At 39.3% G+C, this 25,548-nt stretch overlaps 1 pseudogene; it reads right to left on the minus strand.

The window, feature by feature from the left end:
• Positions 1-3: 3 nt before the first annotated feature.
• On the minus strand, positions 4-24,304 carry LOC116678150 (epidermal growth factor receptor-like; annotated as a pseudogene).
• Positions 24,305-25,548: the final 1,244 nt, after the last annotated feature.

Below are 25,548 nucleotides of genomic sequence, written 5' to 3' on the forward strand. Positions count from 1 at the left end.
TCCATCGCTGATTTCTTTGAGTGAGCGAAGACCCAAGTAGTTGATATTAAGATGAGCCATCATCACGCTGCGGCTACCACTACCAAAGAGAAAAAAAAGTAGCACAGAAAAAGAAAAAAAAGTAAGATTTTATGACAGCCTTGAATAATAATTAACTCTTAAAAAACAAATTAATTTCTTGAGATCTAGCCGTTGTAAATCTATGGGGGGTCTTTACAAGGAACATACCGCTTAGTACGTCCTCGGACGATCTCCAAATTCTCAAAAGGACTGAGTGAGTTCATGCTTGCTGGCCATGTTTGAATCAACAAGTATCCTAAAGCAACAAATGGATTGTGAATGGTGAACCTCTTTAATGTGCATCAAATCTGTCATGCATTACTCAAGTCTTATGCAGTCTTACCAGTAATTTCCTTAACGTGTCTTAAAAACATCAAGCTGGGCAGGCTCCATCTTTGGTGTCTTGGTATATTCACACTACAAATAACGGAGAATGTACATGTTAGCTGCCACTGGTAAAAGGTACATGGTAATGTATAGCATTTGATATGGTTGATAACAACAGGCATGAAGGCTGTAATGCTGTTTATGTCCAGACTTACCCATAAATTGATGTCTTGATGATAGCAATGTTACCATTGAATTTTTGTGCAGTTTTAAAGGAATCAATGTTGGTGGCATTGATGACAATGTGTTAGTCAGGTTTCCTATTCCAAGTCCATTACACACTGTGAATAATATGAAAACAAAATCAGTACAGAAACTGGTTTAAAGCTTTTGACTGTACTTATTTTGTAATTTTGGGATTAAGCTAAACCAATTGGCATTTTAAAATCTGCTATACCATGATGTTAAGTACAGTACACTAATATTATCAGCTAGATGTAAAACAGCACAGTGATAGCTTAGCCACCTACCTTTTGGGCACAGTCCATCACACTTGGCACACTTCTGATTTCTCCTCGTCCACCTCATAGTGTTAAACGCTGCACGTCCGCACACAAGCTCCATGATCAGTTACAACATAGTTATCTGAAATTATTCCACATACAAACCGTTTGCTTCATGATAATGTAATAGGCAACATTTACAAGTTGAATAACGTCACAAACCAATCTGAATGTGCTCTGATAACCTGTATGAGTCATACTTCAGTATGACTATAGGTACAAAATAATGCTGCAGGCCTTCAGTATAGATGAGTAACACTGGCACAGACCTGTGTAAGTTAAACTGAGAAAGAACAGTTGTGGCATTAACACGCCCTGAAACTCAATCATTTCTTTTTGTGTTTCTAACTTTATAATTAAACTTAAGACAAACTGTGATCACTGATGTGTAACAACCCTTAGGTCAACCTGGGCACTTGTTATGTTTGTTTAGTTTTACTTTATTTCTCTCAACTGTCAAGACAACAGCTACAGTGCACTCTATAAATATATCAGAGCCTAGTTAAGTAACAATCTTGGCTAAAAATAAAAAAGAATTGAGAATAAAGTGTATCGGCTCTTAGTGGGCATCTCTCTACACAGGTGGCCCCGAAGTTGTACTTTCCAAGTGGGTTGGGTACCAGCTGGTGCAGGTGGGGTCGTAACGCATGAGGCCGGACAGGAGTCCTTACACACCCCGTTGTCCTGGAAGTCCCGACAGGCCTGCAGCACAAACAACAGTCATCCAGTACACTGGGACCATAACAGAGCCCACACACTAATGATAACACTGCATCCTCTACAGCTCGGCTTAATCCTCAGAGCTGGTTTAGAGAGGGATAGCAGACGCCAATACTCGAGGCACTGCCAAATAAAAACATTTAATCCGCAGTTATAGATCTAATTGGAACTGAAACCAATAAACAAACTTCTGATCATAAAAACAGATGCTGCTAAGTGAGGGCTTTGTTTTGTTGAGGCTTCTGATCCAGATTTATTGCAGACACATAAAAACATTCAATGTTTTTGTTGTTGTTTAAGCTTGTATTCTCCTGTATCATATCATTACTCATGCCCCCTATGTAAAGTTGTCTCTTTCTCTCACCAGACAGTCAGTGGCCGTGGTCCTGTGCAGCCCGCAGCACAATGCTCATTACAACAGTCGCGGGGTGAAGGCCCTTTGCATCTCTTTGAGCATTGCTGTGCACAGTTCAGCTTTGTTACTGGAAAAGTACAGGACAAAGTAATTAGAAGGACCTGTAAACAGTATTTTTGGAGGCTATTTAAAAGCTGTACATCATATCATTTTGCATGTTCAAATGATGGCAAAACAATAAAGCATGTATGTAAATTAGTTTCACCTTTCTGTGTTGGTTTGCAGTGAAAATGTAAGCAAGGATAAGGATTTTTCTTACAATTCGCAAAAAGCTTCTACATATTTTGATAGACACTGACAAATTTTTTGTGTTAGTTGAAAGAAAAGATAAGTAGTAAACTACACTTTTAAAAAAAAACTGTTGATACTGGGGTGCCTTTAATATTCAATTCAATGTCTTATATTTTCAATAAATGCTGGAAATGATTTCCTTTCATTTGTTTTAAATCAACAAACAATTGCACTTTCAGAATACTGAAATACTGACAGAAGTGCAGGACTGAGTACATAATAGTATGTGTTTATGTAATAGCGTTATCATGATATTTCACATTATCACATATAGCATATATTCCTCATATTGTGCAGCCCAGTTTTTGTTTATTCTTTTTCCAAAATAAAATTAAATCACAAGATGACAACTCACAGGTCTGACAGTTTTGAGGACCAGGTGCCCAGCATGAGCCATTGAAGCAGCTTGGGTCACAGCTTTTACCTGTAAAAGTAGACCACAAGATTAAACATGGTAAAATGTTTCTTCACACCTTAACGACACAAAAAACAACCGGGTTAATGAAATTCTGTGCAGTCTCTGCAGTCTCTTCTGCTGTGAAATGTTTTCACTTACAACGTGGATGGCTAATGGCCGATGGGAGCACCATTGGGGTTTGATATCAGTGTTATAATATCATTCCACTGTATTGTTTCCACATTGCATGGCTGGTTGGTCCCAAACTTTACACCTCCTTTAAGAATTTCTGCAAAAGAAAACGGACACGTGAATTTGATCAAATGGCATACTTTATCTTAAAACACACCAATTTGTTTTGTTTTTATACTAGATTTTATGAGAAATCCAGGTCACAAAGAAGTCGAGAACTGGATAGGTGGACTGACCTGTCAGGTTGGTCAGAAGACTCATTGGTGACCTGACTGTAGCTTTGTCATAATTAGCCAGCACAGCGAGGCCAAACATGCCCTCATAGAGCAAATGACCTCGAATGATGCGCAGGTTCTGCAGAGGAATCCTGGATGCTGTGTTGAGGGCGATCAGCACATAGCCGCCCACTTCTTCAATAGACTGTGGAAGAAAAAAACAAGAAACCTTGGTTGTTAACTGAAGTAGGTAATGTGCAAAATAAAACAAAAAATATAGAACAGTAACTGATTCTATGTGAATGCTTTTTCCTGCATTATAAACATTATGGATGGAGAAAATGGTTGTCCATGACAACTGGGGTATAACAAAATCACATGAAATGCATATCAAATACTGTTTTATTAATGTACTAGCTCTACTTGAAATCTAAATATTTAGTTTCATTGATAAGACGGCATTAACTTTAATCTTAAGCCTACTGGCAAATTTATGATCAGCTGCTGCAACAAGCTACTGATACATAATGACAGAGCTTCTCTCATCTGGATTATGACGGCTCAACAGTAAGCGGACACTTTTTAGATAGATTTTATTGAACTAAAAATGATAAAGTGAGGTGGACAAAAATAGGATTTTGAGAAGAGGAGGAGCATGCCCCCCTGCTCACCATTGGAACTACTGCATGATATCTGCTGACCGTATGCTATTCTGTGTTTGTGTGTGGTCCCTTGTCACATCTGCCCAGTGTTCACAACCGCATCATAAACACACTGATCATCTGTCAGTACGGACTCACTCTCCGCATATTTTAATTATCTGTACTGAAGCTAGAAGAAGCAGTGAAGAGCCTGCAAAGATCCAGGATAAAATGTCTGGCACACTGGATTCAGACCACCAAAGAGATGATAGGAAACTTCTCCCATCCGTTCATGTTTAGCCTCCACTGCTAACAGTACAGTCTTTACCGTGAGGAAAGGACAGGTCACGGTGCTCCTCCATGTAGGTGACCTCCAGGTTCTCCAGGACCACAGTACAGTGCTGTAGGTCTTCACCATGTTCAGGTAGTGGTCATCTTGGAACCCAGAAGGTTTAAACGGTTGCTGATGCCTTGGCAAACTGCAAGCAGGGAAGACAAAAAAAACAAAATAACAATTTGTTATATTTATTCAAGTGTTACTTGAAACACAAGATGCAAACACAGTTTGTAAATCATCTACGATGTCACAAAAGCATTTATTCGAGGCCACCCAGTGTCAGAAAACATTCACTGATTATGTGGACATTCTGGCTTGATTCATGACTGTCTGGTGTGCTTGTTTTGTGAATTTAGTCTGCACAGTCACAATCTGGCCAAAATTCATGTGAAAATAACGTTCGTTTCTGGGTCTACAATAGGAATCAAAAGCCTGGCAGCTGGCAACTGACTCAAAAAGTAAGCTGGCGTATTTATACTGGCAAAGGCCTGAATCTTTCCACTGCTATACAAGCTAGTTAAAACAACCACTGCGAGCAGCATCTCCAGGCTCATTGTGTCACTTCAGAGAAAAGAGTTGGTGCGTCACAGATTCCATGAGATTTGTACGTGCATTTAATGAGGGAGCTGTAGCTTTCTAAATCTCATAATTGATAATGTTCTTCACTTCATTCAAATGAAGCCAAGTTCAAGCAGATCTGATTTCAGGGCAAGTTCTTACATGATTAAATAACAACTTAGGGTTCACATCAATGATGATCCATGCACATTCTCAAGTTTTTAGAGCCAATGACAAAAACGCCAATAATAGAGAGATTCACACGACTACAACTGCGGGCTGATAATGCAGCCTATCTGGCCTTATGCAATACAGTGTTTGGATAAGGATAAGGCAGTCAAACTGATAACTGCAAAAGACACAAGAGGCGTTGTTTTCTTAGTGTAGTTTTAAAAGAAAGAATGCATGCTTTAAAAAGAGCAGGTCGTCTTCCTCTGTTCAGTCGTCCATTGAGCTGGTCAGACAGGTTCTGACTGGCAATGAGGAGTCAGCTGTGACACCCCTCTAACGCACACACGCGCGCACGCACGCACGCACGCACACAAACACAATAGGCATATAATTGTTTCAGTCTCAGTTTATGGGTTAACTTGAGCAATAGATTGAGAAAAAACAAAAGATTATTCCTCCTGTTTATTAGAATGAGGGTGCTGCTGGTGTAATGTCTCTTGGGTTACATTCCACAACATGTCTGCTCTTGACAGAAAAGAAAGCAAATCATGCGCTACAAATTCTGAAACAAACCTCACCTCACGACACTGTACATAACAGTTGACTTAACTGCACTGCGGCATTTCTGATTTGTCAAATTAAAGAAATAGACAACATCATCTTCCAGCTCAGTCAAACAAGTATCTGAAGCCAATATCTTATGAATTTTCCTTTCCACAGTGCCTTTTACTCATGTTGTTGTTTTGAATTCAAAACGTACAGCGATGGTGCACTGAATCAGTGAGAATTAGGCACAAACAGCTGTCACCCGCCCTCCCTCTTCTTCCTCCTCATTAATTTGTCCCTGAGGGATCTCACTGACATGAACCCTGCAGTCCAGCAGCCCTAACGCCCAAGCAACAGAGGCAGAGTAGCAAAGGCAAGCTGAGTGTTTTAATTAGAGGAGCCATGTGAGATGTAATTAGCCCCCTAATTATTACTCAGACTGATAAACCAAACTGTAATAAACAAAAAGGTTGTCATGAGTGTGCAGCTGTGAATATTAATCAACCTTATTTGGCCATCCTGAATGACAGTTTGCTAATAGGGTATGCTGCTGATTATGGGTAATTAGTGTGTTGTATTACCATTTACAGTACATATATGGATATCTCCCAGCCTGCTTCCTGTCTGAATGTTTTGTTCAGTTAATATTTATGATAAGCAATAAAGGCTGCGTGAGGCAAGTGACTAAAGGTTCAACAAACTTCCTTCACTAAAGGTTCAGACTTGTGTTGTGCACAAGGAAGACAAAAAAAAACAGTTGATTGCTCAAGCAAGCAGCAGTACAGCCACAGTACAACAACATTCTCCTCTGTCCACTTGTTGATTTCATAACTTACTTGCAGGTGGTAAATGAGTGGATGTCACACAATCACAACTGACTTCATCACCAGGCTGCAACCCATGAGAAATAAACAAACTCCGGCTGTAGCTACATTAAAATTATTACTAAAAGAGGACATCTTAGTTCTACCTAGACTTTATTTCCTTGTAACAACACAGCCTGCTACAAATCAACTTTGTATACAACCTCTGAATTAGATGTGTTATAAATGTTGCACAACTTGCAAACTACCTTTCTGCAAGCAGAGACAGACTGCAGCTTGTGTGTTAAAAATATCAGGTTGAAAATTAAGAACCCTGTTTTTCCATAACACCTGATTCAATTTGACTCAACAAATTCCCTAGAAACACAGTTATCGTCTGCAATCTGCTTAAATGTAAGGGTGAGGCCTGCAGTGACGTAACCGATACGGTGACAAAGACTAATTAGCGATTGCTTAACTTGCTCCAGGAATTGTCGTCACAAATGTTCAGGAGGTTACACTACGAGAAAGGAGTGGCGGGTCTGGTATATCTCTGCTTTAGTGCTGTATGCATGTGTATGTGTGGTGTGTGTACAAGCATGTGAGCAAGACTGTGAGGAGTACATAATATTCCATGGATTGTGCTGCGTTGATCAGCACCCAGCCAAAGCCAGACAAAAGACTTGATAAACCCAATCATTAGTCATCTAAGCTTGTTGAAATGTGCGGTTGCATATCAATCTTTTGATGTTTACTTGGGGACTAGTGTTGGAAGTCAAGGGTTGTGGGTAGATATTTGTTTCTTGAGGCTAAAGGATCTGTGTGACTACAAAAAACAGTGACTGGCTCAGCTAATTATATGAGATAATTAGCTCATTCTGCAGGTCCACACTCAAATAACACACTGAAATTAAGAATTCACATGCTACTGCTGTACAGAGATGATGTAGAGAATGAAGAGCTGGAAATTGAAGAGTAATTACTCAAAACTTTCCACATAATGCTTAAAAGTTTGTTTAACCTTTACTTTTGAGAGTAAAAACTTTATGTAACCCACGCAATCACAAGAAAAGCTTTCAAACGCTGTCATCGAATACAAAATTATCACAAAATAGAAACCTAAGAAAAAGCTTATATCTGTGTTGAATCAATGTTGCTCTGACAATGTCTCGCGACACAATTTAAACTTAAAGGAATTGTTCCACACTTGGATAATTCTTATTGCTTTCTTCCAGAAAGTTAGATGAGAAGATTGGTACTGCTTTAATGTCTGTACGGTAAATGTGAAGCTACTGTGAGCAGGTGATTAGCTTAGCTTAGCACAAGGGCAGGGCATAAAGGAAACAACAAGCCTGCCTCTGGCGGTATATAATCCCCCGTAAAACAGTGAATTCTGTTATAACCACACCAAGGATGTATGTTTTCGGTTTGGTTTGTCCGTTTGTTGGTTGGTTGGTTATTGTTTGTCATAAGGTTTGGGGAATATCTACAGGCCTCATTTTTATGAAACTTGGTGGAAGGGTGGAGCATGGGCAAAGGAAGAACCCATTCAATGTTGGAGTGGATTCAAATCACTCCAACCATCCATTTTTCACTTTTTTAAACATTCACACTGCAATGGCATTGTGAGATAGGCACGCCTTGGCGGACGTCAGTGCAGACTTCTGAGGGCCCTTCTACTTACCATTTGATTTTGTCTGGATAAAACAAACCAGATATAATGTGTTAATTAGTGAGCCAGGGTAGGTGTTTCCCTCGGTTTCCTTGTCTCTTTGCTAAGCTAACTGGCTGCGATCTTTATTAACGGACGAATATGAGAGTGGTATCTATTTTTCATCTAACTCTCTGCAAGAAAAGGAATAAGCATATTTCCCATATGTCATACTTCTCCTTTAAAAGATTTCTAAAGGTTGCATTTACTGAAGGGCTATTATATTGTATAGGCTACAGGTGTTTGAGTGATCGTGTCCATGTCTTTTATTAACTTTAAAACATTAAAAACTTTAAGATGTAAACCTTTTCTTTAAACTTTAAAGCTGAAAAACGTATTTGACAGAGAAAAGAAACAAGTGGAGCAGAGTAAAAACCTGAGTCACGGCAGACAAAAGTTCTAGTAAATATTTGAAACACATCAACTAAACATGGTAAGATACAATCTACAATGTTAAGTACCAAAACCAACCAAAAGAAAAAAAAGCCTACCATAAATTTACATTTTGAGGTCTCATCTACATGAAACTTTATATTTGTCTGGCCATGAGAGGAAATACTGAATGTCCACAAACGCAAACCAAACTTCTCAGGGACACGCTGAAAACTTCTCTAACCCATCTATGGTTTCCTTTGGTAGAATGAGCCATCTACTATACATGTAAATCATCATGCTTTATACCTTTCTACAGACAACAGAAATGGCCCTGCCGCGTTCTCTTCCTCTCATTCACTACCTTCGATTCAATTACGCTGTGCCCAGAGTCTGATAATTAGGTTATCTGAAAACGTATACATGATAAAAGGGAAGTAACGATGCTAACTGACATAACTTGTTTATTTCTCTCTCCAAGTCAACGGCATTACGCCAAAAGTATCTTATGTAACTCAATCTGCAGTGTTCTCTCCGCTGATAACAAATCAATGCCAAGATTAATTCCCTTATTTAGAGGTGAATTATGGTTTACCCTCTCATATGTCTCTGCACGTATGATAAGAGGATGTTGCACATTCTGCTTTTTTTCAGATTTCAAGAAGATTACAGGGAAGTATACATCTCTCAAAACCTACTATCAGTGAATGAATGGGGGGGCTGTCCACGTCAATGATTCTTTCTTGTTTTTAGCTCACATTCGTCCTCTTATATTTCTGGCTACGAGTCAGATGGAGATGAAGGATCAAATATCATAATTAATAGGTAAACCAGCAGCACAAGTCATTATGTGCATTCTTTGGTGTTGTGTACTATATTTCAATAAACACAACTTTTAAGTCCCGATATCCTGCTCTCTGTACAGGAGGAAACACAATCTTCCTTTGCGTGGGAGAAGCATCAATCCCTTAGAGAAAACATCTGGGGCCTCAGAAAAAGACAAAAAGGGGCCAGTAAGGACAAGAGGATCTCCCCCCCCCCCACACACACACACACACACATTCCCTCCCTATCCCCAGTGATTGCAGCAACACAAGTCACTTTGACATCACAGGAAGTTGATCTTTGAACAGGGTCAGTTCCAGGCGGCTACCCTGCGATGCTGAACCAGATGGTAGCTGATTGTTGTCTCCAGGGTAGAAGGACAATCTGAATTTAACTTCATGTACAGGAGAAAAAGAACTGAAGAAAAACAGAGAGAAACAGAGAAAAAAAGGAGAGTCTGGGGTGGTTTTGCTAAACGAGATATAGATGTGGGACACAGCAGCCGGCTGTGGGTCAAACTGTGTAAAGGGCATGTTAAAGCCTAACACTTGATGTATGAACGTGGCTGACCTTTCCCTGAAAGCTAGCAAAGGGGCCAAAATACTGAAGTGACCAGCTCTAGAACACAAGCAAATGATCATCCCAGTGAATACGTCACATGTCCTCTAAACAGCTCAAGCCCTGGGACCATGTTCACTGGCCCTGCTTGACTTTGAGCTCAGTCAGTGAAGTTGGGTCTGTTAAGAGCTCAGCAAAGTGACCAAATAAAGACCAAAAAGGCTAATGTTTACTCTGTGCTCCTGTCAGTGAAACACTCCAGATCCCTGTGGCTGAGCCCATCATATGTTACTCTCCACCTCAGTGAGAGGAAACCGTGGATTTAGGTTCAGCACAAACACAGGAATACAGTATGTATACTCATACTCCTGCATACAGCATTTCTAAGACTTAAAAGCATATAAAGTAGTCCAGTATAATGCCTCATTTGAAAAGCCAGAATCAAGACCTTTAGAGCAATTTCCTTCTGAAATTCTTGGTTTAATTGACTATAGAGCATCTAAATATATATAATATAATATGATATAAAGTCTACATCGGATAAAAGTTCATGACAATACATCAATGCTGTGTTTTTTTCAAAGTTGGGAGCCTGACAAACTAAATTGCTTTCACCTCCATTGTTTTCGAGTGGAGGCAGAAATCTCAAGAAACAAATGTATCAAAAGATGGGCAAAAAAAAGCAAACCTACATACAACCAGAGGTAAATCAGAAGAAATTTCAATGCATTCATTCTGGTTATCATTTGAGCTACTGTTGTGAATAATCGACACACTGCCCATTTATCTCATTAGTCAATGATGCATTCATTACTCAATAGTGATTTCCTAGACTGAAGAAATAAATAAACCATAAATCAAGATAAACTGAAAATGGCATAAACTACTGGGCACTGACTTGATTTATTTGGGAGTTAGTTAAACACAGCTGCACTCCTATTACTCTTCAGCTGTGATATATGGAGGGCCCAACACGACGGCCCAAACAATAGATAGATAGATAGATAGATAGATAGATAGATAGATAGATAGATATTTATTGATCCCAAAAAATGGGAAATTATGGTGTTACAGCAGCAAAATCAGTCACACAGCACAGAACGTAAATATAAATGAAATACTAGGATACAATATATGTACATGCAATATGCAGGAAATATACATTAAATAATACTAATACTAATAATATTACAGTATAAGAACTAATATTCATAATGAGAATACAAAAATGTGCAAGAATCAAAAATGTTCCAGAATCAAGCAATACATATCATTAGTCAGACACTTCTCCCGCATGCCCTGTTGAAAAGTCCATGGTCCTTAAAAGGCACCAACCAATTACATTCCTGTTACCCAAAACTCACACAACCTCTGTTAGCCCCAGTCCCATTTAAATTCCAATAATGCACCCACCATTCTCCTGAAATGTTCCAACATTCAACCCACTTCCTCTTGGACATCCAGACATTCTCCCTTTTGAAACCCATGCTAGCCAAGACAACCCCCCACCTCCCCTCTTTTTTCCTCTTTCTCCTTCCCTGTTAAAACCATACTCCTCTTCAATCCCACAGGAAGCACTGGAGGAAGACTGGAGAGGGAGTGGGCGGCAAGCGCACTGCTGCTAACTCATTGCTAAATGCCCCCCCCCCCCCCCTCCAACTGTCACTAAGCCATGCCTGGAAAAGAAGAGTGGAGCAAGAGAGAAAGAAAAACAACAACCACAAGCGGAGAAACCCACACATTTCACACATCATTCCAGCAGGAGAAAGCAGCTGTGATTCGGGAATCCCCTGTTGGTTTAAGCATTCCCAGTGCAGAGCAGCAGACCCATATTGAAGCACATGAACAGAGAGGACAGATAACTCTCACTCTCTGGACTGCTCACTTCATCTAAACAAAAGGAGATAGAGACTCCTTGAGGCAGCCTTTCTGCTTAAGGGTTTCTTATTTTTAGCCCAATTGCTGACAGATTCATTTCAGTGTAGGTCCAACCGCTGCTTTGCAGCGTTGCCTGCCAACAACTCTGTTTCTGCCTTAGTCATGTCTCAACTGCCCCGCTGGAGTCTTCACATAGAGACCCCATAAAAGGAATATTCTACAAAAGCCCTGGGGTTTGCATTAGTAAGCTTTACTCTGTTGCTCAGCCCTTACTCACCATTTCAACCTCTGGTTTTAACATCAGCAGGCCCTTAAATCCACTCATGAGTAGTTTCTTCCTCATCCACACTGACAAAGGGCAAAGTCAGGGACAAACGGAGCTTGGGGAATTTTTATGGACAGCAGAGGAGCTCTCATCATTTTTAACACTATGAAAGGGTATTTTGTTACATGTTGCGTTGTACTCACCAAAAGCATGACCAATTTAATTTGCCCAGGAAAGCTTGTAAGAATTTAGTTACGTCTTCCTGATGACACATCAAACTGAAATGTTTGAAATGCAAAGGGTTGCCGCTGCCAAGTACTTGGGGCCCCACAATGCTTATAATCTTCAGAGTATTTTCAAAGCAATTCTATCGACACTAAAATAGTGTGAAATGCAACGACTGACAGAAAATGGTGCTAGTTTTTCATCAAACACCTCTCCCACATGCCTACGGCTCAGATTTCATCCATTGTTAACGTGCGGGTCCTCTTCCTGTTCATGACAAAAAAAAGCACAGCACACATGGTTAACAAAGCTCCAAAACAATGCTTTAGCTTGTTTAAGATGATTATGACTGAGGAGGGCGGTTGTTTCAAGGCCGCCCCCTCACTACAGAGACACAGAGGGGCTTTTGCACAACCTACAGTAAGGCCTGGCTGCTTTGCATCATTCATCAAAGGCATCAAGCTTGGCAGGCTAGACCCTTTTCCTCACTATCAGCTACATTGCTGTAGGACCCTGGCCAATTGGTGTATGAGCCAGGATAAATATTTCCAACATTATCCAACATTATCCAATGTCCTACCAAGAGAAAAATGAGGAACATTTTCTAGTTACTAGTTAAATAGTAGACAAAAATTACTACCAACTTTAATGCAATAACTACTTTTATATTGGGATGAAATATTTGGTTTAAATTACACCATACAACTATTACAAACATGTTGAGACAGAAAGTTCCTTCTTCACCTTGGAAATAGTAGTTTGCAAGTTCAACTACAAATCCTGGATCTCCTTTTCGATGTTTTTCAATCGACCAACAGATGCCAAGCATTTATAACCAAGAATAAATCTTGGACACTTCAGATGACTTTCTCTGAAGCATTAAACATCAGCGCTTAAAAAGTATACAAAATGCTGACTTACCAAGCCAGAAGAAAGAAAGAAGAAAAGGAAAAAGCAATTTTCCCCTGCCAGTCTCACATGCATATTTCAAATGCTCTCTGATTGACTGTTTATGAAATCAAGTTCCATGGGTTGTTTACTGTACATGTCCTTTGACCCAAAAACCCAATTAGATCTTGAGTATTTTTAATCTTTTGGAAATTGTATGGGTGCCTGATTATTGTCTAATACCAGGATAAAAACTAAACAAGTGCATTCATATTTAAAAAAACTCAGATGCCTTCTAATCAGCTCAGGAAGATGTTGTCAATGCGGTGGATACACTGCAGGTCCAGAGGGCTAATCCTTACTGCTTGGCACTAGTCCAACTATGCACTCCAGGGTATTTCTACCAGGGAAACCATTCTCCATCTAGCTACAAAGCTATCAAGCTGAAGTGGTTTGTTATGAAAATGAAAGGAGAGTAGCAGATAATAATCATTTATCAATGATGCTTTAAGTGTGATGGGGCTGTAATATGATGCAATGCATGAGAAAAATCTTATAATATATGGCCTTCAGTAATGGTTTAGTGGGCAATAAGGCAATAAAAGGGTCAGTTCCGCCTTTTTTTAAGTAGGGAAATATTGCAGGTGAAGCAAGCAGAATTCCTTCTCTTTACAAGCCTCTGGCTTTAATTATGAAAACATGGTAATGAAGATGTTCAGCTCAAAGTCCCACCAGGAAATTAAATCTGAGCTCAGCGAAGCCTGTGTGTAGTTGAAACTTACTAGGCAATTAGAAAAGGTACTACAGGAAGTGTGTTGTGTTTAAAGCGCATTATGTTTTAGTGCTCCGGGAGTTAAAAAAACACAGACCAACTCTGTAGCTGAGCCTTGCCATTGCTACACTATTATGAATAACGTTGTCATCTTGTCTATAAATGACTTGGTTGAAATATGTTTTACAATGCTGATGAAGTCCCTGAGAGGTGATGTTGGCTTGTAAAATGCTGAAACCATGGCGAGAGAAGGGCTGACATCTTCTTTTCCTTACTGACACACCCCGCCACAATACATTGCCAGCAGCCCTATCACCATTGTTGTCGTAATTAAGACAGCCATGTCATGACGATGGACGTGTTATTTGCTTGCCAGAATTATACTACACTGGTCTGTAAGATGATAACTTGTTGTGTCCTTTTTGTTGACAAGTTCTTGAAGAGACAAACCTTTGGCATGTAGAAAATATCTAATCAAGCATTTATAGAGCACTTTTTAAGCCACATTAGTGGCATGGCTCTAGAGATGGCAATATCCGTCAGCTGGTTGGTTGGTCCACCACTTTAGTAAAGATCAAGATCAAGATATTTAATATCTCAACAACTTTTTGATTAATTGCCACATAGAAATGCTGCAGATGAGATGAATCCTAATGACTTTGAACAACTGGTTTACTTATACATTAAAATGTTTTTATCTGGTTAGTTTGGAATTCAATTTTCCACAGGCATTCATGGTTCCCAGGGGGTAAATCCTACCGACTTTAGTCATTCCCTGACTTTTCCACTAGTGCTACCATGAGGTGGTTTTGTGTTAAATGTCTCCACAACTATTGTATAGATTGCCATTGAATTTGGTGAAGACATTAACATTCCCCTCAAGATAAATTGTGATAACTTAAGGAATCTTTAAGTTTTCTATATATGCCATTATCAGTTCAAAACTTTAGTTTATGACCACATACTCTAAAATTAACAACATTACTATCAGCCTTATTTGTATTTTGTGTTTACTGCTAATTAACAAACGTAAGCTTGCTAGCATGCTTAAATAAGACATGTTAAACATTATACCTGCTAGCATGTTAGCATTGTCATTGAGAGGATTTTAGAATGTTAAAGTTAGCATCTAACTCCAAGAACTGCTATTCCTAAGTGCAGCCTCACAGATCAGCTAGCAAGGCTGTAGACTTCTTTTTTAGTCTTGATACCACTTTAATAAGCTCTTTTTCTCTACTGATATTTGTGTGTTGGATTAGATGCTAAATGGATTATTGTACCCTTTCAGCCTTCAGAACGTTTAGCATACAGGGATGCCTTTCTCATCACTGTTGACACAGGGCTGTAAAGTCATGTCTACATGGCAAGTTAAGGTCAAGGAAGACAGATAAGCCTGTGTCAAAGAAGACAACAAAGTCCTTAATAAAGAACCCTTTGTCCAAAGACTTAGGGTTTCTGCTGGGAGGGAGACATTTATTCAAGTTTGGTTTACACATGAGCCACAGAGCTGGATGAGGGATGATTTGTCTTATGCACTTTCCTCTTTTTCTTTGTGTATGTTTTTTCAGTCATGCGTGTTGTCTCATTATCTTATTTGGCCACCCAACCACTATGTATTTTGGCTAATTTTCAGCCATATTAACATTTTCTATAGGAGACACTCCTGTTAGGAAGCCTAGGGGTGCTTCCCACAATAGGCACACTGTAAATTGAGAATTCAAGCTATTCACTCTGCAACTTGTCAATACCAGGCCCATTCAAAGATGTGACAGGGGGTCTAGACTAGACGAAACCTGGAGGCAATACAGGTATCAGTTAACAAGTACATGTCTGTAGATGTTCTGTAAAGCAAGTTTCCTATTTTCTTATGCACATGCAGTGCAAATCAAATCAACAAGTTAACAAGCCATTCTTCTCTGCTGGCATTCAAGTGTCCCTCAAAGCAAGATAAAATTTTATACCATCATTGAACTGGTTTGTATTTTCCTTGCCAAGGAAACAGTATATAGCAGAGTCCACAAACACTAGCAAGACAAAATCCTTCTATTAAACTAGGTATTACTCGCCACTACTATATTTGTAATACTGGAAAGTCAAATACTGTACAGTAGGTCTTGATTGACACTCTACCACGCCCTTGCATTGAAGCATGTAATGCCATAATAACATTGGCAAAGAAAATACTACTACTACATAAGTAGTCAAGCGATGAAAACTATGCCTGCTCAGGGTTACATTAAATGGCATTTATACAATTATGAATTGAATCAATGAACAAGACAGTTTTTGATGTGAAGATATTCACCCTTAACCCTGAGTGAAGTAGCTACTCAACTGCAGTAAATTTAAGTCAACTAAAACAATTTTACGTCAATGTCAGTCACGTGTGGAAAAGCGAAAAATTTAAGCAATAGACTAGACCAGAGCTGATTCAAACTAATGAAAAATAGCCTAACCCTTCAGGTTAAAGCTGTTAAAGAGCTCATACATCCTTTTAATCAGGATGTGAGGCAAGAACCAGGAACCCTCCCCCATTCTTTAAACTGCAAAAAGGATTACAAATTAAACATCCTGGATCTCCATCCCAATTGCTTTTGACAAATGCAAGAATTAATGCACAAAAATTGGATAAATTTGCCATAATGTTCCACAAGGTTCAAGCCACTAACAGTGAGTCACAGCTTAAAATGCACCATTTAGGTTTCTAGGCTAATGGACCACACAGGAAAAGGCTAAATGTTATTAGGGAAGCACGTTTCAGAGATCAGCCACCACCCTTCAACCAATGCTTTCTTCAGAAATACTATGAGATGAAGATATGTTTGTGAAGCTATTGTTCCCTTCCCTGTAGGGGATTCCTCCTTTGGGCAATCACGGTTTAAAACATTGCTCTTCAGAATGACCCTTAGATCAACAGAGAAGATGCCACACCTACAGAACCTCTATGGTATGATGCGGAGAAACTTTCAACTCCAATTTGAATGCCAAAGTGAAGCAAAACCAACTTGAAAGAACAGACGGAGTCCTTTTGGATGAGTGATTAAGGGAGGGAATTAATACAAAAGTCAAAGATCTCACCCTGTCCCTCTGATGGGTTTGTTTGTGTATCCTCGACTTTCCTGTTTTTCTCTCTTTTGTGGCAATTCTTCCATTAAACCGTGCACCACCCCTTGCCCATCTCTTTGACATTTCTTACTGCTTTGTCAAACACATGAAAAACAAGTAATTCATTCACAGCAGAAATCATTTGGTAAGAAATGTTTCAGTTGCTACAACAGGTATAGAGTGTGTGCATTGGCAAACATCTACCAACCAGCCAAACCAAAAGAGAACATTATTTTCACCCCTACATTGAGCTAAAACTAAGTCAAGCATTTGTGTTAATTTACTATTTTTCTGCGGTTACGAGTCCACTGTGACCTAAAACTTGTTTACAGGTGTACATACTATAAACAACCAGCAAGTTAAGATAACAACAATAAAATGAGGGAATGCATCATTATGTTTTTATGACGATGTTTAATATACGATGCATTTAAGTTCTAAACTAACTACTCAATTAATCTGTACTCTTTCCTTGACTTCTTGATTGTTTGGTAGGCATTTTATGACCAATAATCACAGACCTAATGATATTTAATGTACTAGAACATAAGACAAAGACAATTTTAATTTTGGGTTGATGGATTTTCAGCTGTTTTATTTATACAAATGTTTGTTGATTTCATTCTTTTTCCAATTTGACAGTTGAGACACCTTAAAAAACACAAACGATCAACTATCAATATAGTGTACATTCCAAACTAAATGAGAACTTCTACTTCTATATCAATATCCTTTGGGAGACAGACATACATTGAAAAAGACTTATTTACTCAATTGGAGCTGTGGCCTCTTTTCCCTTTTAACACAACACTGCATCTAATGAGATGGGAAGATAGCAGAAGGCATTTTTTCCAACTTGATTTCCTGGGTCTCTTTCCACTGGAGACGCCATGCACAGCCACGGGATCATGGAAAGGCCTTATATGCAGCAGATCTCTTTGTTACCATGTACAAACAAAGGACGCAAATCAGTTCAATGAGTAACCACATTCACTCACTTATGCCATGCTAGGTCTCAGTGGATGTATACAAACTAAAGAACGGATTTTAGTAGCTGCAGTCAAAACACAATTTTACTTTGGATGAGAGGCCAAAAAAGAAGAGTTTTTAATAATTAAAATCAGTGATATAGAAGGGTCTATTTCTTAACTTATTAAATATTCATGGCAGATGTGGTAACAATACATGACAGTTTATTGTTTGTGGTTTGTTTGGACTAAAAAGCAGCAATACCAGACACACAATTACCAGATTTTTAGGGCTACACAATAGATTTATTGTATCTAGATGTGTCTCTATGGTTAAAAGTAAGAAGAACAAAAGTTGCTTCACTTCTGTGTTTCCTCTGGATGACATACACGTCTAGCCTTGGGTGCATGTGCTGCACAGCACAGATCTCGGTTGCTTTACAAAAGTATCATTGCTGCCAGATAACCTGCCCTCTACAGAGACACTATTGTCCCAGAGTGAAACCAAAATCCTACACCTCACTAGCAGTTCTCTAAAATCTCTACCACTCAGACATGGTGCAATTTATCAAAGCTGGGAGGGAGGGCGGCAAGAAATGATCTTCCAGCTCCTACGGCCCACACCAAAAAGCAATATTTCGAACAATGGCTGCAGCAGATGGAAGTCTGGGAAGGTCATCAGAAGACCAGCAAGACGCAGCAGCAGCAGCAGCAGTAGTAGTAGTAGTAGCACATGGGCCACTCTGGACCATAAAACGCAGACTAGAGATTCTAGGATTACACAGGATCATAACATATATTTCACTACAGACATCCATCTAATCCCAGAGAGTGGGTTTTAATGAAAATAAAAGGTCTGGTTTCTAAAAGTGATGGAAAAAATAGATGACTGAGGAGCAAACCTGGCTTGTGAGATTCCCAACACAACACAGAGGGAAAAACACTTACTCAGGATGCTGAAATGCACGACAGGAGGGAAATTTGTCATGATTCAGCTCCATTTTTGCAGGTGTGCATGCACATTTAAATGCAGAAATTATGTAGCTGGACTTCACACACATATACATATATATTTATATTTATATAAATAGGCTAGCAAAGCTCCTGCAAGTAACTGGTTCCAACTAGCCTACTGTTCTCAATAAGTGACAAAATAATGCCAACATGTTCCTATTTACATGTTGGGATTTACAGGGTGTACAAATAATTCACTCTCTTTCTTTAATGGTCTATTTAATCACTCTGCCCAAGTAGCAGTGCTTCGCCTTTCTGAGAATATAGTTCCCAGGTAGCATGCGGTCAGAATATGGCTGTGTATCTCATGTGACCAGAGATGGCAAAAGTACTCACTTCCCTTACTCAAGTAGAAGTACAGATAATTGTGTTGAAAAAAAACTCTGGTAAAAGTAGAAGTACTGATATAACTTCTTTACTCAAGTAAAAGTAACAACGTGGAGGCTTGGAAATTTACTTAAAGTATAAAAGTAAAAATAGCCTTGCGAATGACAAAGCTACCTGAACCAGACATGTGTTACTAGAGAGCACGCTGAGAAACTACAGTGGGCATGGAAAAAAAGGCTCTTTATATGCCATTGGCTACATTTTAAATGGCTGTCTGCAATGGGCCTAAAACAAATAGCTTATTTATTGTGACAGGGACCTTGATTCCAGGTTAATAAGATTCTAACCGAGTAGCAAGATATGAATTCAAGTGTGATTTTGTGAGAAGTCTGTGTATGTTCCCATCCAATTAGATTCAATTTGGCATTGATGCAAAAATAATAACTAACTCCAGTGAAATTATTTTAAATTTAGTGAGGACTAGATTAGGACTGTATTTAAAGCTGATTCTGGCCCCAGGTGTGTCTGTTAAAACACAGACGGAGACAACTTCTTTCTTTTGATGCTTTATTACAACCAAGCATCAGTACAAACATGGGCATGTGGTAATAAAAGAAATAAATAACATTGTAAAGGCTACCATACACAATGCATAGGAATCATATATGCTAGTAAATAATAACAATAAACCCACTATTAATTACATTATCTTAATGAGCAAGGGCGCTCAACAATCCCCATTATATCGAATCAATAGCCAGGTGTAACCTAGGTAACAGGTGAAGAACACAAACAAGCTAACTTTTCAATGTGCAAGAACTATAGACCAATACAACAATGGGCTTAAATGAACTGACAACATAAGTTATATGACTTACAGTTTTCAAAAACGCACACGATCTCAACTGATTATCCTACGGACAGCTAGTTTCTTTTTCTTCTTGCTCACTTTTTTCTCCATGTGCTGTGCGCGCCCGCTCGCAGTGTGAGGTGCGTGTCCGCGCTATTCTCCGACATGCAGTCACAATCACACCTGATAGTCAACTTTTTGTACAAAACCAAAGTAACGAGCCAATTTTGTAAAATGTAAGGAGTAGAAAGTAAAAACTTGCCACAAAAATAGTAAAGTAAAAATATCTGAACAATCTACTTGAGTACAGTAACAAAGTATTTGTACTTTGTTACTTCCCATCTCTTCATGTGACCTTGTTATTTGTACACCCTGTGACTATACAAATCACAACATGTAAATAGGAACATGTTGCCGTTATTTTGTCACTTATTGGGAGCAGTAGCTACGGAGCCATAACGTGAGGAAAAAGGTAATGGAGTCTTTTATACATTATCGAGTTTCTTTAGAAGTAAACAACGAACAAATAGAGTCTAACGCTTCAGATGTAAAGTTATTCATTGTCAAGGTGGCGCCAAAATGAATGGCAGTCAATGGGATGCTAACTGCAGAAGATGGCTTGGTAGCAATAAAATGGCGCCATGGGCGCTACGCTTAGAAAGGAGAGGCTTACCCCCTTGGTTGGAACCAGTTACCTGCGGGATCTTTGCTAGGCTAAGCTAATGCTGGGGGCGTCAGACAGAGTTACAGCACACACGGAGATGAGAAGGGTATGTGTTGACTTGTCTAACTCTGGAGGTATAGAATAAGCTAAGGTCCCAATAAGTTGGTGTGGTCCTTTAAATCTGAAAAAGCATATTGATATTTAAGCAGGTTTATCCTGGGGCCAAAGCAAGCTGGGGAGCATCGCATTAAGGATTAAGGATTTAGCCGTTGACATGCCCCTGAGATTAGTTTGATCTTTCACAGGTTAACTCAGTGCCCAGTTGGAGGGGCAGTCGAGCAGGTTCACCTATATCTGGGTATGTACTTTGGCAGCTTGGAAAAGCAATCATTCTACATTAAAAAGGTAGAAGAAATATCCAAGTGTATGATAAAAATTGTATCATCACCTCTTCAGTAAAACTCCAGATAGAAGCAGGAGTCCAATTGATTCTGAGACCATTTAGCATTTTATCTGGGAAATAAATCACTACAGTTATTACTTGTAGTTGGCTGCTGGGTGAAGGTGTGGGCAATATTTACAACCTCCCTACAGATGATAACCGTTAATAAACTGAACATTCCAGCGTGAGGGACGAGAAGCTTTTCTATTATTTAGCAAGTCTTGTCGGACTCCCACAGAAACCATCATGCCCTGGCAGACTGTCGGTGAGCGGAGGACAGACAGGTGGGCTTCCTGTGGGACGGGCTGCTTGCTGTCAGGTGCATTAGCAAATCTCAAATTACTTTCCAAAAGGACTTAAAGTCTTTCCCATAACAGTACTGCTTCTGATTATCATGCAATACATTTGGGCATTCATTTTTGAACACATTTGCTCTCATTCGGTACAGCAGTTTTTAAAACTTTGTGGACTGTTATAAATCTCTGAAGAAACGTGCCCCTTTAATTGCACCTGTCAAGTTTTCCATCCTCACACAGCGTGCACATGCAGTTTATAGTGATAACTGCAACACATTTACCACTCTAAATTCCCAAGAGATCACCCAAACACAGAACAATATGCACCAGAGGTTTATTTTTCACCCAAATAATCTCCATCAATTTTAAGTTTTTCTCAACTTGAAATTATTTTGCCAATTCGCAGTGTAAACAGCTGACCAGATGTTCTCACTTGCTTCCTAGCAACACAAACACCTTCAGGTCAAACAGAGTCTACCCCTGATCTCCCGGTTTTTTGATTTCAGAATAAGACAAAAGGATTACATGCTTCTTTGTGAGCAGAGAAAATTATCCTTCTTCTTGGGGCTTATAAAACCACTTCAAACCCCTTAGGATTATCTCATAAATGCATTTTCATTGTTTATTTTGAGTTCATGGATAAACCAATTGCAAACTGGACAGGCCATTGAACTGGATGGTTGTGGAAGCCTCCAGCTAGTCTTTCTCTAATCAATAACAAAAATTTATATGTTTATCAAGATGTAAAACAACCCAAATATCCAAACATTTGGTTTTTTGGCCGTTTCAGTTTGGAGTTTTGATGACATAACAATGCAAATGGAGTTTGACGTCTTGTTCAAATTAAGTTTTGACTAGTATGCTATTATACTGTGTGCTTGGAATAAATGTGAGCCACATAGAAACATCTGTCTTAGCCCCTGGCCAAAAAACAAAACAACACAGCTAAAAGTGTCAGACCATATGGCAGAGCTCACATTTCCTGGAAATGGAAATCAACAGTAATTAAACCAAATTGTACTGCATACCGTAACTATCATTACAGTTGCTCATTTGTAATCTTCTTGGGTCTTAATACAATTTTAAAATCCTTATTTACTGTGGGAGACTTGCTGCAGCATGAAATGTGTGCTGCTAGTTTGTTTAGAAGCCCAGAAATATTTAGGGACTCTGTCTTTTTGGCTCACAAACACTTCTGATTGTTATGGTTCTCTGAAAACCGGCACTGGTTGTTACTTGTTGGAGCAAACGGGAAAGAAGCAACTTGCACGTGTATGGCACAGAACACACTGTGTTTATCTGGAGGAACAACGGTGCAACGAGCGGACAATGATGAATCATGAGAGGAAGTTAAAGTAATTGGGGAGTAAAGTGATACTTCTGGTCACTTTCTCACCTGACATCTGGCCTTTATTATGAGGTCTGGTCACTCAAACTACATGTGGAATATACTTTTAAACTTTTTTTTTTTTTAAATCTTACTCTAACATTTAATTAATTAAGCCACTGAGATGCAGTGCTTATTTCCCAACCAAATCTATCTCAAATATTGCCTCTGCTCACAGTGAGGTGAGACTGACATTTCAGCTATTAAAAAATAAAAAATAAAGATACTGTAGCATTGAAGTAACAGTCAAAACAATGCCATGTCATTTAACAAAAATAAGATTCTGTGACCTTTACTTCAGGGCCAAAAGAAAGCACTAACATAAGGAGAGCAAGACAAACCAGGAAATCTGTTTCTGCTACTATAGCACTTGTTTTCATACTTTCAACAGCCTCACTACATACCACACTTTCCAGACTCTCTGCTTTATATCATTTGTGCAAGTAGAATGAAGTGACTGTCTTCACATTTGTATCTAATTTCCTTTAAGGACCAGATCTAAACTGGGCACATTATGTAAGAGGATGCTCAAAATATATATTTGAAAAAAATGAATACATGTAAACAGCTGACTGGGCAACATTGGGAAATCTTAAATGAGTAAAACATAGCAAGGTTTTGTGTATAGGATTTAGGCCTTGTTAGTGGATATATCAAAGAGCTTTTAGTTTCAAGGTGACGGCATAGTTCTATTTTTGCCAAGAAATAGGCCAAACTCTGCATATAGACAAAGATGCTCACTCTGCTCACAAAAAAAGATCAAAGATATTATAAATAAAAAGGGAGAAAAAAAATGAAAATAAAGCAAAACGCCAGTAAATTGCACAATCCGCATACCCTCCCCGCAGCATCTTCATCAATGTGGTGCAAATGTGCGTACTTTGGTCATCGCCACGCGTATTTGCGCAGTTTTCTACTTGGCCCATGCCTTTTAACTTTTCCACAACACACACGCCACCGCATTCGTTATCAATAACTATCCAGCGTTGACACTGTACGCTCAACTTTGTTAGAGCCTCTCTGTGACTTTTACCAGGTCACAGGCTGAACAGCGAGACGGTGACAAACTTTTTCTCCCACGCTGGATCAAGTTTCTCTGCGGCTTCTTGAGCGGTCTGTGATTTTCTGAGAGATTTATGGAAATGTCGGAAAGGCTAAGAGGAAAGCGAAAGCCAGCTAAGCATTACAGCCCCGCCACGTACATGTTGTAATAGCTCCCCACATACCTTTCCTTTCCGCCAGAACACAGCAGCCCAGGCAGAGGAGAGAGGTGAGACTGATCCACTTCACCAAACGGGTTGCCATCGTGTTTTTGAAGCTCCCGGTGAGAAGGTGTCATTCCATGCGAAGAACGCGCGATATTCCGCTTCATCCAAACTGAAAAGTCTTTAGGTTTTTTTTTCCTCCCCTCGTTTAGTAAAAGACTTTTCCTTCTCTGGGAAACTCAAACTTTGACAGCTCCTCCTCCTCGCAGATATCTCCAGCAGTCCGAGCTCGTGCAGCGATGACAAACTACTGGCTGCTCTGACGTCAGCAAGAGGGAGGATGCGCCTCTCAAACTGCTCAGGTAGCCTAGTTAGAGGCAGACTGATGCTTTTAGAAAGACAATGCGCACACTGTTGTGTAGTAGCACTTATTTCTGGAAATGGTCTGCGGGGGCCTGTTGCACGAAAGTAGAATAAAGATATCCAGGATAAGTGAAAAAGCGCAGCTTGACTTAGTGTGATCTGCTCATCCCGGCTTAATCGGTTGCACGTTTGCCGAGTCAGGATAAACAGGTGGAGCTATGTCAAGCCAGGTGTAGATAGCTGGGATAAGTGCACGTTCACGGCTTTCTCAAATAGACCACGTTATCGATCACAGATTTACTGATGCAGAGATGAGAAGACGCATGCGCCAAATGTTTCACCCAATGGACAGCAGCTTCGAATGGAAAGTAACGAGGAGGGGAAGAATATGGAAAAAGGGAAATACGGCTCTTATCAAACGGAGAGAAAAAGCCCGACATAGCGGACCCGACTGAATGTGTGGGGGTTTAAAAATATCTACTTTGCCTCAAAAGTGAGCAGAGGGAACTAATATTCCTCGGGAAATGGACCCTACGGACTTTAGGCTTAATTTCAAACCCTTTTTTACAACGTGAGAACATGTTTTACAACCACGCACAAATCTCTATAAGCTATATCTAATTCTTTGTACAATTAATGTTCATACAGAACAATCAGAAAGGGACAACAACTAGAAAAAAAAGTAAATGACTGTAATTACACTGGTCCAATTGAATACGGCCACGCATCATACAGATGTCTTTTTAACATTTATTTCCACAATTCCATCCACAAGACACCGTGAAAACTATAAAGAAAATAAACACATAAAATACAATAAGTCAAAAATACTTTCAGTGATTTTACAGTCTCTTAAACACGTTTCCTTAATTAGACGGCCCCCACAATATTATTAGAGTTAGCGTCACAACAGTGCGTAAAGTGCATTCAATACAAAGAAATTACAACAAATATTCAACAAATGTAACAAAGCTGAAATACAAAAGCACAATACCGTGTGCGCCTCTTGGACCGTGCAAATCTCAGTTTAAGCCCGTACATTTTCTCTGCAGCCACGTTTGCTCTAGCTGAATACCTTCTGCCCACAATGCAACAGGTGTGGCCTTCACTTAACTCTGGTAATTTGACCTTGGATTTCAACATAAGAACTAACATTTGTAATAAAGAACAAATATAAACATATTTTTAATGTAAAAC

This window comes from Etheostoma spectabile, unplaced genomic scaffold, assembly GCF_008692095.1.
Source record: "Etheostoma spectabile isolate EspeVRDwgs_2016 unplaced genomic scaffold, UIUC_Espe_1.0 scaffold00006533, whole genome shotgun sequence".
Classification (NCBI taxonomy): Eukaryota; Metazoa; Chordata; class Actinopteri; order Perciformes; family Percidae; genus Etheostoma; species Etheostoma spectabile.